The sequence below is a fragment of the Rhinopithecus roxellana genome, chromosome 8 (assembly GCF_007565055.1).
Source record: "Rhinopithecus roxellana isolate Shanxi Qingling chromosome 8, ASM756505v1, whole genome shotgun sequence".
NCBI classification, from domain to species: domain Eukaryota; kingdom Metazoa; phylum Chordata; class Mammalia; order Primates; family Cercopithecidae; genus Rhinopithecus; species Rhinopithecus roxellana.
Genome location: NC_044556.1, coordinates 89057785 through 89074159, shown reverse-complemented (window position 1 = coordinate 89074159; position 16375 = coordinate 89057785).

The window sequence follows — 16375 nt, the reverse complement described above, 5'->3', positions numbered from 1 at the left end:
ACCTGAGACTGGGTAATTTATGAAGAAAAGAAGTTTAATTGAACTCAGTTCTGCAGGCTGTACAGAAGGCATGACTGCAGAGACCTCAGGAAACTTAATCATGGCAGAAGGGCCAAATCAAGTGCTTGGAAGCAAGCACTTCTTCACATGGCAGCAGGACAGAGAGAGAGAGAGAGAGAGAAGGGGAAGTGCTACACAATTTTAAACAACTAGATCTTGTGAGAACTCACTATCACAAGAACAGCAAGGGGGAAATCCACCCCCATGGTCCAATCACCTCCCACCAGGTCCCTCCCCCAACACTGGGAATTAGAGTTCAACATGAGATTTGGGTGAGGACACAGAGCCAAACCATATGAGTGCCCATTGTTTAGCTCCCACTTATCAGTGAGAACATGCTGTATCTGGTTTTCTGTTTCTACAGTAGTTCACTTAGGATAATGGCCTCCATCTCTATCCATGTTGCTACAAAGGACATGATTTCATTCTTTTTTTTTTTTTTTAATAGCTGCCGGATGCATCCTTTAAACTAGGTTATTGCTTTCCTGCTGTGGCTTCTGAAAGGCTATCAGAGAGTGTCCTTTATAAATTGCTCACACATGCACAATGTCAGAAAAGGAAAAATTCCTTTCATTCCCAGTCAAGAAGATCAGGGCCTCTGTACCCTTTGTGGTTATTCTTTCTGCTTCATTTTCACACACATATCTTCTTTGAGCTTTCAAACAACTTGCCAGGGTGGTCCGTGAGCCTTATTACAATTGCAAAAATCTGAAAAGCTCTGAAAAACAAAAATATCATGGTAACTCCATTAGTAGAAAACGACCTGACCTCAAGTAAGGTTGCTTAGTCTTTATTTGTTTCACTTGGTGTGTTTGGTTCCAGGGTGGGGCCCAGACTCTGCTGGTGGTGTTATGTAATATACCTCATGTGCACTGTTTCACCTTTCTAGAATCCAAAAGGCTGCGAATTCTGAAATACAGGTGGCCTCAAGGATTTCGGACAAGGGATTATAGTCCTGTGCCACTCTCCTTTACAGGTGATGAAGAAACCAAACCTGAAAAATAAGTGACACTAAACAAATTGGCCCCGGACTTTGCTCCGGATTGTCCAGCAAATGGCAGAAGCCAGTGGATGTTAATCATAACTGGAAGTGACAGGATTAATTTTGATTTTTAGAAAATGTAACTAGTAGCAATGCAGAAGCTAGATGGGTAAAGCAGAGCCTGGGTTCAGGGTCAAAACCAGAAACCCTTGCACTTTTCCTTATGTTCACTGCCTCCCACGATTGTGTTCATGTCTTTGCCTCCCATTTCCATTGTATCTACCCTTTCACCCCAAAGCTGCTTTCATGAGTTCACCAACTGACTATTATATCACCCACTCCAGCAGACATCTCTCAATCCTTTGTGACTAGATTATTCAGCTGTATTTGAGGCCACTGGCCACACTCTAATCCCGAAAACTTCCCAGACCCGTGGCTTTTTTGGCCCCATTCTTTCTTGCTCTTCTCTGACTTCTGCTCTGGCTCTGTCCTGGCCTCCTCTGCCGCCTCAGCCCAATCACTGGTTCTTCAGGATTGGGATCCCAAGACACCAGCCTCTGGTTTTCACCCTCTCTAGTTCTTCCTGGACAATAAATACCCTTTGAATTTTAACCCCAACCTGCATGCTATGAGGCTCCTGGATTCCTCTTCGTCCAGGCTTCCTCCCTGAGCTTCAGATTCATATATCCCACTGCCTGCCTGGTCCAGAGCTAACCCCAGAGTTGAATTGTGGAAGGTGAAAACAATTTCTCACCAAATCAAAATTTCTAAGCTGTAAGTCTCTTAAAAAAACAAAAACAAAACAAAAACAAACAAACAAAAAACTTATTTTACTATTACCGTTGGCAAATTATTAGTAACTCATGCATATTTGACTACCAGAATTCAGTTAACTGTGTATGGCAGATGTTTTATAGGCCAGTCATTGTGCTAGGCAATGCAATTTACAAGCTAGTGAGGTCAGGGGCAGAGATAATAAGGCAAGTTCACAAATACCAATAGCTGAAGCTGGAGAGCGTGTCACAGCCAGGGAGGGAGCAGTCTAATCCCTGTGTTCACTTCCCCTCCCTTTACATCCTGTTCTGTATCTTCCCAAAGGTCTACGGAGGCATGCAAGAGGAGGAAGGTTTGGTGGTTGTTAAGGTAAAGAGGAATGACTGTTTTTGAACTCTTTCTTTTGCTTAAGTTTTGGTGCCTCTTTGTTTTCCTCAGTTGTCTTCTAAAAACAATTAACACTGTAGCTGCTTTAGACTAAGAACAAATATAGGTCCTTAAATGGATTCTTATATTAATAATCATAATACTAGTCCAAAGTGCTGCTGGCTTGCCAGGAATGTGTGTCATGTTTATTTTCACTTATTAAATATGTATTGACCCCACTGTATGCCAGCAGTAAAAGAAGACATTGTTCCTCTTGTACTTCCCAGGTTTCATGGATTCAATGCAAGGCAGTCAGGGTAAAACGAACCTGGTAAGAGAAGCCAACCAAGAAACCGGTTTGCCCAGGAGGCTGTGTCCCAGATAGGGAGAGAAGAAAACCTGAGGGAGTCCTGACACCAGCGTGGGTCTGGGGCAGCTTTGACTCCAGTGTCCAGTGGAGGGCAGTGGTGTGCAGACAGTCACACAGAGACAGCCAACCTGGAGGGCCGACTCCAGCCAAATGGTCCCCCATTCAGTACATCAGTACATACACCCAGCTTAGCTGAAAACATGTTGGTGGATTTGTTTACTTTTTGCTAAATCTCAACACTTCCTTTCACAAGGGCTCTCATTTGATTGCCAGGAATCTCCAATCCAGTTTAATTTATTAATTCCTTATTGAGCACCTAATCCGGGCCTGTCACCCTACCAGGGGTGCTACAGTGACTACAAAGATGTACACAAGAAGCTTACAAGTAATGAAAGCAGAGGAGGGTGCAGGGATTAGGCAAGTTTACAAATAATCAAAACTGAAGGCAGAAATAAGCACGGATGAAGCACCTACCATAACAGGGCACAGTACACTGGGGTTTCAGAGAGGGCTAACCATTTCCTACCCTCATAGCTGTTTGGGGAAATCAGGAAGTAAACCAATTATAAGATAGAACAATATAAAATGTCACTGTACAAAATGCCGAAAAATGTTCTTCCTTGTGTATCTGTGGGAGCAGCCCAGAGCTGACCCCAGGGGCCCACATTCAGCACTCCCTAGGGGATTCTGATCAGAAGCCCTGGAGCAAGGACTGCAGCCGGGGTGGTGGCTGGGGCTGAGAGAGGTGGGGAGGGAAGGGCAAAGAGGGCAGAGATAGAAGTCTACCTAAGAAGGTTGGGCATTGTGGCTCACGCCTATAATCCCAGCACTTTGGGAGACCTAGGTAGGTGGATCACTTGAGGCCAGGAGTTCAAGACCAGCCTGACAAACATGGTGAAACCCTGTCTCTACTAAAAATACAAAACTTAGCCAGGTGTTGGGGCGTGCACCTGTAATCCCAGCTACTCTTGGGAGGCTCAGGCATGACAGTCGCTTGAACCTGGGGGGCAGAGGTTGCAGTGAGCTGAGATCATACCACTGTATTCCAGCCTGGGTGACACAGCAAGACTCCATCTCAAAAAAAAAAAAAAAAAAAAAAAAAAAAGAAGTCAACCTAAGAAATATAGTCCCTCTAAGGGGGCTCAAGAGACCTCTAGACCAAAGACTGTACTAGCACCCTCATGCCACCCCTACCTACTAAGGCATCCCCCAGGGACATCTCAGAGTTCCTGGAGGCTTCTGTCACTGCCCCAGTTGCACCCCACTCCAAGAATGCGAACATTTCTATACTTTGGGTAGGTAATGATCCCTTTTAGGTGCAACAGATTTCAAGCAGAAAAAACACTTCAAAAAAACAACAGAGGGAAAAAATCTTGGTTTTTTTTTTTCCAAGGATGTTGAGAGAGAACAGGCCCAGATTGAACCTTGGGTATCACAAAGGCCTCCCTCAATGCTGCCTCCTCTGGGGGAAGCTGGGTCAGGCCAGGTCACACACTGTCCAACCTCAGCGGCTGGCTGTTCTAGAGACCAGAGGCCAAAGGTGGGGGCACTGAGATTCCTGAGGTTCCTGGCTTGTCAGTTTCATCTGAAACTGATTAAAACAAAATGCAAACCCATATGGCTGGGAAGAAAAGGTCAAGATTTTGCTCCCACCCCCCACCTCCTTCCTTGCCCTCCCCTCCTCCCCTCCTTCCCTAGTCTTCAGCATGCAGCTCTCTGGCTGAATCCCATCACAGCTCCGATTTCCCCTTCACCCGGGCAGCCCCGCACTGAACAGAAACTCCGCAGAATGGCCCCATTGTAGACCAGACAAGCCAAAATAGCAGCATCTTCTGTTCTCCGCCTTAGGGAGATTCACTTAAAATCCCAAAGTCCCAGATGTGGATGACAATGGAAGCTGTTGTTGCAAATTAGTGATCCTGGAACAGCTGAGAGGCAGGTAGTCGGAAAGCAGCCAGTATGGTGAGTTGGGCTGTGGAGAGAGAGAACAATTATGCAGTCACTCCATTAACCCAATTAGCAAACACTGGCAGGAATTCTGTTAATCGACAAAGAAGCATGGTAGGGAAGGTGGGAAAGGGGGACAGCGACCTGGGTGGGGGTGCTGCAGGGGGAAAAGGGGTGCAATGGGGCTGGGGAGGGAAGAATTGCTGCTGGGATGAAAGGGCCAGGAATAAAACTTCAGCTAGGCTGGCGTGGTGGCTCATGCCTGTAATCCCAGCACTTTGGGAGGCCGAAGCAGGTGGATCACCTGAGGTCAGGAGTTTGAGACCGGCCTGACCAACATGAAGCAACCCCATCTCTACTAAAAATACAAAAAATTAGCTGGGCTAATGTGGTGGCACCGGGCTAATGTGGTGGCACATGCCTGTAATCCCAGCTACTCGAGAGGCTGAGGCAGGAGAATTGCTTGAACCTGGGAGGCGGAGGTTGCAGTGAGCCGAGATTGTGCCATTGCACTCCAACCTGGGCAACAAGAGCAAAACTCCGTCTCAAAACAAAGAAACAGAAAAACAAAAAACTTCAGCTATTTCTATGCTGGCAAAGGTTATTTTTATCATTTTTTAAATGTTCTTTTTTTTTTTTAAACCATGCCCTGGAGCGTTTGGATGAACAGTGTTTGCATTAATTAATAAATCAGATGACATCTCCACTCAGCAGAGGGCTTTGGTGTAGAAAAGCTCCTGGTGGCCTGCAGAATGGTGAGTGTGGAATCTTGATTGATCACAGCTGTCACGTCATCAGTCATGCAGTCCAACATGGTGCAAGGACTGAAAACCTAAGGGTTTTGTAGAGGTTGTGGGGAGGACACAGCATGAATAAGGTAATGTCTGCATATACCACTCACTATAAGAAGTGGTGTTTACGATCAAGTCCCAAAATTCTGCTGAGCCTCTGCTCAGATTCATTGGGACTGGTTAATTGGGGGGTGGGAATTAAGGAAAGCTGCAGAGAGGAGCTGGATTTGGGAAACAAAGGTCAGATGATGACTGATGGAATGGTCAGGCTTTCACATACAATGTGGGCATGAGAAAAGGCCGAGAAGACAAGTTTTTAGGAAGCAGATGCAGCCCTTCTCCAGGGGGAAATTGGGGGTGGGAATATGGCAGAGATGTCTAAGATGACTGTTTGAGAAAGAAGGCACTGGAGTGGACAGTGAGGACTGGAACATGGTGTGGAAGGTCCTCCCACCTCCCTGTCTCAACTTAATTTTTTTTTAGAGGCCACAGGGTTAGGGATTGGCCTGGGAGCTTAGTGTGGCACCTGGGGCTGCAACAGCCAGCATGCTGATAACTACAGCTTTCTTGCAGTAAGTAAAGGGAGAAAGGGTTTGAGACCTACCAGATTTCAGCGCCCTCAGCTGGGAACTGTGGGAGGACAGATGGAGAATATAAGCCCAGAGAGGGGAGTGAAACCGTAACCAATTAGGTGCCTGTCCTCGATCCTTCCTGACTCAGACCTGAAAGCCATTGTTCCCAGCTCCCCTGGCTTATCACTCCATTATCACTTTCTCTACCCAATTTCTCTGCTTTGCTCTTATTCTCTTCTTACCTTATCCAGCTTTCCAGTCACTGTTAGAGAGAAAAATTGTAAAACATGTCAAGCTTTTGTTTTTAGTGCACAGATGAGGTGCACTGCGTTTCTTGTTTGACCAGTTGCAAGCCTGGTGTGTCTGGTTGCTCAATCTCCAGCTATTTTGCTGCCCCTTATGGTTGGTGCCTGTCATCAGATGCAGGGCCGGGGAGGGCAGGCACTGGCCTTCGTGACCTAATACCTCTGACAGGACCATGCAGATGGTCCTGCTCAGTGGGTATTTGCTGATGACCAAGATGACAACACGTGGAGAAGATACCCTCCAAAGATTTAAGAAAATATTCTTTAATTGCTGACGGATAGAATTTCTGTATCCCCAGAGATGTTGTCTCAGAGCATATGTGTTGAGATCTGTGGAACCATCTGTGCGTAGGGGTGAGGGCTGGCTTGGCTTCTGCGCCTTCTTTTGGGTATGGGTCAACAACAGCCTCATGGGCACTACCTTTCTCCTCACATTCCAGTTTGAAACCACCCAGGCCCCTGGAAGTCCCTTTCTGCGCACAAGGCTGGGATCATGTTTGTGCATGAACTGTTGGGTATTCTATACCCCCTCTGCGCCTCATCACACAATACCTCCCTGTTCTCAAAGCACCAGCCCAAAGTCACTCCAGCTTCTCAAGTTTCATAACTGCCCAGCAAACTGCACCTGGTCCTTCTTCCCCTGGGGCTGCAAGGTTGGAGGCCGAGTGGATGGCCACCTGGTTTTCCCCACTTCTGCTCACACAAGTCCAGGCCCCCTAGGTGACTGGGGTTTTGAAGACTCATTCTTGTGCAAGTCAGAGAGAGCTTCTGCGGCTCAGGATATCTTTCAGGAGGAAGCTACCTCTTGCTCCATGCAGGAAGAGGTGAATCAGGTCTCAGGCTCACCTGTGGGCAGAAGTAGGAAAGCTACTTTGGAGTGCAAGGAAGTAGGGATCAGCAGTGGTGTGGTGCCCTGAGAGCCCCCAGCCCCGACCTAGAGTATCCCTGACCTACCTCCCAGCTACGCTCAGCTGTGAAGCACACACTGAGCTCTAGGCCAGCCCTGACCTTGGAGCTTCCACCACAAGCACAAACAGGCCTTTAAAAAGCTTCCTAACTTCCTGGGGCGGGGGTGGTTGGGGCCAGTGTGTTGATTGCCGTTGTGTCATTTTCTGGTGTGGTTCCAGGTGGCTGGCGCCACCACTTCTCCTCCATCCAGATGCTGAGGCCAAGGGGGCTCAAGGGGGCGAGTTGCTTTGAAGCTCCCGGCGCTGACCTCTTGTGGCCCGTCTTGGTGTTGGGAAGCCTCGCAGCTGTTTTGGGCCCACAGAGCCTTCTCCTCATTGACTTGGGGCTTTTTGGATCAGGGTGTTGGTGAAGCAGAGTTTTGGCAAGAGCCTTGGCAGCTGCTGCCAGAAAAGAGGCTGAGGGAAGATAATTAGACCTGGTAATTGGTTGCTTTTTAGCGACTGTGGCTGGGAGAAGATACTGGAAAGCTGTCCTCCAGGACCAAGGCTAAACTGTCCCCATGCTAGGGGGAAATGCTGGACCCCAGCTAGTCCTGCATGTTACCTGACACATCTGTCTGGTTGTGAAATGATTCTTGAATCCCATCCCATCCCCACAAAGCAATGCAGGTTTACCTCACCTGTGTTCATGCTCTGTTATACCCAAGCCTGGGACCAGGCATCTAAAAACTTTGAATCCAGAGGTAACCTTTAGATGGAGTTACTCAACTCTGGCTGCTCCAGAAAGATACTATGGGGCTTACTGCGAAGGACTTCATTAAAGGCTTTTGTTTTTGGACAGAGCTGACTCATCATTTCCCCAAGATAAGTTTGCTTCTGGGCAGTTTCCAGGCTCCCATCCCTCCAGTTGGCCATTTTGCCAGACCAGATGGCTCATATTAGATCTCAATTTACAACTTGCCACCCCTTGTGGGTATGTGTTCTGGATTTGTCCCAGCCTGAGCAGCTGATTCACTCGGACGTTCTGGGAAGCCCTTACTGTTTGATTCCATCTCACCGTAGATGCTGTCCGTGGGTCTGATTTCCAGTTTCTGTAGGAATCCTGTTGACCTAAACCCCGACACGGAAGTGTAGCCCTGGGAGCCTAAAGATGGACCTCAGGCGGGGTCCCCAGCAGCTCTGCATTGGGTACTTGAGAGCTGGCACTGCCTTTGGGAGAGCTGATCACTCAAAGTCTGTCCAAGGATGGACTAGATTAGAATCAAGAATCTGCTTTTGTGGCTATGTAATATCTTGGAGAAAAGCAGAAGAAAGAATGGAGGAAGAGTTTGAGTTCTGCGATTTTAGGTTTAAACCGGGTGGCCTTTCTGCTGGCGTCCCTCCTGACCAGTTATTCATGCATTTGTTCAGATGCATGAATAGATGGTTATTGAGCATATACTCTGTGCCAAATGTAATGCCTACGGCTCAGGAATAAGGATCAAAGGACAGTTTTTGTCTTCAAGGGACTTACTGACTGATCTCTGAGATAGGCAGGTGTTCACAACAAAGTGAAAGTCGGTATAGTGCAGCGATCAAGAATCCAGACTCCGGAACCAGACTGGCTGGATTCGTATTCCTGCTCTGCCACTTATGAGTGGTGTGCCTTTGGGCATATTTCCTAACTACTACATGCATCAGTTTCCTCGTCTATAGAATGGGAATAATATTGATACCTACCTCAGTGTTTTATGAGGATTAAACTAGTTCATAGACTTCAATTACTTAGAACTGTTCCTGGGAATAGTGACGATGGTATACATTAGGGAAATTTTTAAAGCTATAGGCCAGGCACAGTGGCTCATGTCTGTAATCCCAGCACTTTAGGAGGCTGACGCAGGAGGATTGCTTGAGCCCACGAGTTTGAGACCAGCCTGGGGAACATAGCAAGACCCCATCTTTACAAAAAATAAAAATTAACCAGACGTGGTGGCATTTGCCTGTAGTCCTACCTATTTGGGAGGTCGAGGTGGGAGAATCATTTGAGCCCAGGAGATAGAGGTTGCAATGACCCGTGATTGTGCCACTGGACTCCAGCATGGTCAATAGCGAGAACTGTCTCAATAAAGTAAAATTGCCCTGGCATGGTAGATCACACCTGTAATCTTAACACTTTGAGAGGCTAATGTGGGAGGATTGCTTGAGCCCAGGAGTTCGAGACCAGCCTGGGTAACATAATGAGACCCTGTCTCTACAAAAAATAAAATAATAGGCCAGGCATGGTGGCTCACGCCTGTAATCCCAGCATTTAGGGAGGCCGAGGTGGGCGGATCATGAGGTCAGGAAATCAAGACCATCCTGGCTAACATGGTGAAACCCCATCTCTACTAAAAATACAAAAAGTTAGCCGGGCGTGGTGGTGGGCATCTGCAGTCCCAGCTACTAGGGAAGCTGAGACGCAAGAATGGCGTGAACCCGGGAGGTGGAGCTTGCAGTGAGCCGAGATCGTGCCACTGCACTCCAGCCTGGGCAACAGAGCAAGACTCCATCTCAAAAATAAAAATAAAAATAAAATAAAATAAAATAAAACAATTAGCCAGACATGGTGGCACACACCTGTGGTCTCAGCTGTTCGGGAGGCTGAGGTGGGAGAATTACTTGAGCCTGGCAGGTAGAGGCTGCAGTGAGCCAGGATCGTGCTGTGCACTGGTCTCACAGAGTGAGACTCTGTCACTAAAATAAAATAAAATAATATAAAACAAAACAAAGCTACAGCTCCACAGGGAGCAAAGGACTTAAGAGGAAGGGGTCATATAGAAAACCCAGGAATCTGGGATTCTGGCATTTATTGCCAGGAAAGCTGAATTTGAGTTTAGAGTCCACTACAATATATTTATTTGATTTTGAATAATTACAACCTTGATTTGCTCCTTGGTAAGGTAGAAAGAGTAATATCTTCCTTTCCAACCTCATTGGGAAAAAAGAAGAGAAACCAAAATTTGTATCTATTGTGTACTATATGGTTTTATTCTGAGAACTGAGAGAAATAACATATTTTAAGTGTATGTAATTTTTTTTTTTTTTTTTTTTTGAGATGGAGTCTCTTTCTGTTGCCCAGGCTGAAGTGCAGTGGCATGATCTTGGCTCACTGCGAGCTCTACCTCCTGGGTTCATGCCATTCTCCTGCCTCAGCCTTCCGAGTAGCTGGGACTACAGGTACCCGACACCACGCCCGGCTAATTTCTTTGTATTTTTAGTAGAGATGGGGTTTCACCGTGTTAGCCAGGATGGTCTCGATCTCCTGACCTAGTGATCCGCCCACCTCAGCCTCCCAAAATGTTGGGATTACAGGCGTGAGCCACTGTGCCTGGCCAAGTGTATGTAAATTTTCAAAATGCATTGTAAACTGTAAGTCACAATGTATAATGAAAGTCAGCCGAGAGTGCCTGCCTTTTTCATCATCTCTCAGTTATCCACATGCTCGACCTGGGGGACAGGATAATCATGATTTTCTCCCTGCTCTCTCCTGTCCCCCAGGTCGAGCATGTGGATAACTGAGAGATGATGAAAAAGGCAGGCACTCTCGGCTGACTTTCATTATAAATAGTAGGTACAGCTGTGGTATTGTTTTGTCTCCATGCAATTCTCCATGTTTTCCATGTTATTTAGTTCCTGATTACTAAAGCTTTGAGGCCCCAGAGGAGGCTGGTGATTTCCTTTAGAAAGAGGAACTGGGAGCAGCAAGAATCACAGTGAGATGTGCTGAGCTTTTCAGAGGAAAAGTTCATGGATGATGCATTCGACATGATGAGCACAAACATTTCCCAGCGCAGACTCAGGTCCTTCCAGGTCTGAAGGAGCTGAGTTCCCAGCTCCTGTGAGCCTGACTGTGTCTCAGGGCTTCTGTAAGGCAGGTCCTGCATATAGTGTAAGCTTATAAATGGAAGTGAGTGAGGGGATGGCAGGTGTGATGGGGAATGCCAGCCTTGCTGTTTGCTCACAATCACAAGGAGTTTACACTTGTCTGGGAGACTTCTTGGCAAGGTTGCAGAGCTCACCACCAAGATTAAGGGCCGGCTGGCCAGGCAACAGTAGAGGGGAGGAGGAAGTTTGCAACAGGGCGAGCAGACAGCATTTGGGCCTGTTTGGGAGACTGGCCAACACTAACGGGATTACCATCCGCTGCCCTGATATCTGCCAGGAAATTGTGAAATGAAATTTCAAGGACCCTACCATGGAGTCAGAGAGTATGTGGGATGACTTGACTGAAAGCAAGAATCCTTGGGGAAAAAGGTCCAGTTTCCTGGTGTTCCATTTGCCTCTTTGCAGGACAGAAGCTCTGCCAATTCCCTGGCTCTCTTCTCAGCCTCTCCCAGGCCTCTGACAACCCTAGACTCTAAGGTCGAGAAGGGAGCTACCTCGCAGACTTTTATCCAACTCTCTCAATAAATGGAGGAAAACAGCCATGACTCTGCCTGATGACTTAACCAATCTGAGACTCAATATTCTCAGCTCATCTTACAAGGCTCTTATGAGGAGCAGTTGAAACAATGCATGTGGAAATTCTTTGTAAACTGTAAAGTGATTTAAATGGGGCCGGGGGTGGTGGTTCATACCTGTAATCCCAGCACTTTGGGAGGCCAAGGCAGGCAGATCACCTGAGGTCAGCAGTTTGAAACTAGCCTGGCCAACATGGTGAAACCCCATCTCTACTAAAATTACAAAAATTAGCTGGCCTGTGGTGGCACATGCCTGTAATCCCAGCTACTCAGGAGGCTGAGGCAGGAGAATCGCTTGAACCTGGGAGGTGGAGATTGCAGTGAGCCAAGATTGCGCCACCGCACTCCAGCCTGGGCCACAGAGGGAGACCATGTCTCAAAAAATAATTTAAAAAAAAAAGCCAGGCATGGTGGCCTCACGCCTGTAATCCCAGCACTTTGGGAGGCCGAGGTGGGCGGATCACCTGAGGTCAGGAGTTCAAGACCAGCCTGGCCAACATGGTGAAACCCTATCTCTACTAAAAATACAAAAATTAGCCGGGCGTAGTGGGGCAGGCCTGTAATCCCAGCTACTCAGAAGGCTGAGGCAGGGGAATCACTTGAACTTGGTAGTCGGAGATTGCAGTGAGCTGAGATCGCGCCATTGCACTCCAGCCTGGGCTTTGTGAGACTTTGTCTCTAAAAAAAAAAAAAAAAAAAAAAGTGCTTTAAATGGAAGGAATTGCTCCAGGTATAGAATCAAAAGCCCCGAGGGTAAGAGGAGCCAGTGGAGCCTTCGGGCCTGGCTATCCAGTTCTGCCAAGGTAGCTCTTCTACTGAAGACAGAGAGAAGGGATCTTTCCCACAGACCTTCTTTCTGACTCTAATACGAGCCTCCCAGGGTCTCATTGGTGTTCTGGGTTCCTTAACAAAAAGGAGTTTGCAAAGATCACAGAGCTGACTGGTTTTCTTCTCTGGACAATGTTTACTGTGACTGCCCCCCTCTTCTGCCCCCACCGCTGGTCTTCTGAACAGCATGGCAGCTCCCCAGTCCGGGGACCCGTGGGGGCCCAGTTTGCAGCAGGATTTGTGTTAATAGCACCACAGTGTCTTTACCTTTTATCTAGCAAGAGTGAGTAATCTATTTGGGATATTTAACAAAAACCAGACATTACCTCACTGGTGTCTTATCCAGAGCTGCTCTAGTCTTCCCATTAATTCCAGCAATTCGGGGTCTTTTGCCACGTTAAGCAGTATAGGGAGAAATCCATGGACTCTTTTTCTCTGGATAAAGGGAGCCACAGAAGGCACACATTTGAAAAGCCCTATTCTAGTATTTGTATTCAGAGCTGTTCTTTTTCCCAGTAAATGTCTGTTTTCTTCATTCTGAGAACACGGTAGAGGGATTAACCTTAGCCCATCCCCCAAACCATCCTGACTAGAATCGAGTTTCTCTGGCTGCCTCTTCCCTAAAGGTTATGAAGACTTTTATGTGTAAATTTCCAGACCTCAGAGGGGAGCATCGGTGTGGTTGCTGGGATCTATCGGCAGCAGACAGACCACCTCCTCTGAGGTAGATGGCTATTTTCCAGCAGAGGTGTCAGAGATAATGACTTAAGTGGTCATATGCTTTGTAAGCAGCTGCCACGGTACAGACTGAAGCAGTCGTCGCCTGTCTCTCCCAGGTGCAGAAAAGCCTTCCTGCTTCCTGAAGAAGGACCTGCTGATCAGTCAGTAGTGGAATCATGCATGGGTCATCATCACATAGGAAGGACAGCAATTGTAATCCCAGGCCAGGCAATGCGATATCTGTGTTTTGCAGCAGAAAAATTGCAGCCTCATTAAAAACTTCCAAGTATCCCAAATCACCGTCTATTAGGTGATATGAAATAATAATTGTTATTTTGATAGAAATCATCATGATTGGCACATGGTGACTACATAAGAAAATGTCCTTAGTTGTACAGATGCTTAATGAAGTATGTAGGAGTGAAATGACATGCAATCTGGGATTACTTTAAAATATGTTAGCAGAAATGTAAGAAAGAAAAAGAGAGAGATAAGGCAAATATAGCAAAATCTTGTTACTTGTTGAGTCTGGGTAACAATGTAGTTTCAATATATTGTTTTCTCAACTTTTGTGAGCAATTGAACATTTTCATAATTAAAAAAACTTGGCCCGGTGTGGTGGTTCACGCCTGTAATCCTAGCACTTTGGGAGGCTGAGACGGGCAGATCACAAAGTCAGGAGTTCGAGACCAACCTGGCCAACAGGGTGAAACCCCGTCTCTAATAAAAATACAAAAATTAGCTGGGCGTGGTGGCGGGCACCTGTAGTCCCAGCTACTCAGGAGGCTGAGGCAGGAGAATCGCTTGAACCCATAAGGCATTGCAGTGAGCTGAGATCGTGCCACTGCACTCCAGCCTGGGCAACAGAGCGAGACTGTCTCAAAAAAGCAAAAACAAACAAAAAAACCTTAAAGGCACAGTAAATAGTGTTAGAAGACAAAGCATAGACTGGGAAAAGACGTTTAGAATACATGCAACTGGACAAAGAATTCCCATCCAAAATACATAAAGAACCCCCGTAACTCAGTAAAAGAAAAAAAAAAAGTAAAGAAAAAAGACCCTCAACTTCATAGAAACTAAGGGCAAAGATTACAGTAAGCAATTTCATTCCCAGAAGAAGGGCCCTGAATAAAAATGTCCAAACTCAGTGGTGATCAGATAAATGCAAATTAGAGGACAAGACAATAATTTATGCCTGTTGGATAAGGAAAAATTAGAAATCTGGCAAGATAAGTATTTGTGGAGATGTAGGGTAGAATTCATGCACTTAGAAAGCAATTTGGTATTATCTGTTAGAAATGTATACATTCAGGCCAGGTGGGGTAGCTCACACCTGTAATCCTAGCACTTTGGGAGGCCAAGGCAGGCAGATCACTTGAGCTCAGGAGTTCGAGACCAGCCTGGGCAAAAAGGCGAAATGTGGTGGCACATGCCTGCAGTCCCAGTTGCTAGGGAGTCTGAGGCTTGAGCTTGAGCTGGGGGGCTGAGGCTGTAGTGAGCCATGATGGCACCACTGCACTCCAGCCTGGGTGACAGGGTGAGACCCCAGCTCAAAAAAAGAAGAAATGTGGACTCTATACCCCTCAGAAACTCTTGGGCAAGTGTGCACATATGCTTGGAATATACACTTGGCTGTCCATTACAACATTATTTATAAAAGCTAAAACTAGAAAAAAATGGAGAAATATTTCATGACATATTCATGTAATGGCATACAATATAGAAGTTAAAATGAATGTACTTCACATATTCCTGTATATATACACATATATAATTGTGGATGAATTTCTAAAATATATGAATATTGAATAAAATAAAAGCAAATTTTAAAAGAATATGTACATATATCATGTACATACTTTTTTTTTTTTTGAGACAGTGTCTCACTCTGTTGCCCAGGCTGGAGTATAGTGGTGTGAACACAGCTCACTGCAGCCTTGACCTCCTGGGCTCAAGCCATCCTCCTACCTCAGGCTCCAGAGTAGTTGGGACCACAGGTGGATACCACCACATCCAGCTAATTTTAAAATTTTTAATAGAGACGGGGTCTCGCCATGTTGCCCAGTCTTGTCTCGAACTCCTGGGCTCAAGCAATCTTCCTGCCTTGGTCTCCCAAAGTGCTAGGTGTGAGCCACTGCACCAAGCCCATACCTAATTTACACCTAGCATAATATTTTTGGCTCTCTCTATGTCATAAGAGTACAAAACTAATTAGAAGGGTCACAGAGCAATAGGAGGATAGTACATATCTGTAGTGAAGGAGAGAAGGGAATGGAGATAGCCTCAATTGTATCTGTAATGTTTGTTGTTCCTTTAGGAAAAAAATGTAAAAAAGAATCTGAAGCAAATATATCAAAAGAATGACATTTGAATATCTGGGTGGTAGGTATGGAGTGTTACATATTATTGTTCTCTGTACTATTCTGCGTTTGTGAAATATTTTGTACTTAAAAATTTTGAGGTCCTAAAGTTTCTTCTTGCTAAATCTCATCTCTTTTTTTTTTTTTTATTTTTGTGACAAGAGTCTTGCTCTGTGGCCCAGGCTGGAGAGATTTTGGCTCACTGAAACCTCTGCCTTCTGGGTTCAAGTAATTCTTCTGCCTCAGCCTCCCGAGTAGCTGGGATTACAGGCTTACGCCACCACACCAGGCTAATTTTTGAATTTTTAGTAGACACGGGGTTTCACCACGTTAGTCAGGCTGGTTTTGAACTCCTGACCTCAGGTATCTGCCTGCCTCAGCCTCCCAAAGTGCAAGGATTACAGGCATGAGCCACTGCACCTCGCCTGTTTTTTTTTGTTTTAGAGGTGGGGTTTTGCTATGTCGCTGGGACTGGAGTGCAGTGACTATTCATGGGCATGATCATTATGCAGTGCAACCTCAAACTTCTGGGCTCACATGATCTTCTCACTTCAGCCACCCCAGTAGCTGGGAACAGCAGGTGTGCACCACCATGCTAGGCTAAATCTCATCTTTTTTCATGACTTTAGAACCCCTCAACTCAAGTTCACCTCTATGAAAATGATTCCTAAATCTGATTTTCTATCCTTTTTTTCCCAGCATCATTTCTGTATCTCTACCCACTTAATGGCTATTTCTTCTATTTTGTCAAATTTATCATCTAAGTTGATTATCTCTAGCACTGTTATCTCAAAACAGCTCTTTCTTTTAATTTTCTGTTTCTTGGCCAGGACCCATGGCAACATGTCTGTATTCCCAGCACTTTGGGAGGCCAAGGAGGGCAGGCAACTTGAGGCCAGGAGTTTGAGACCAGC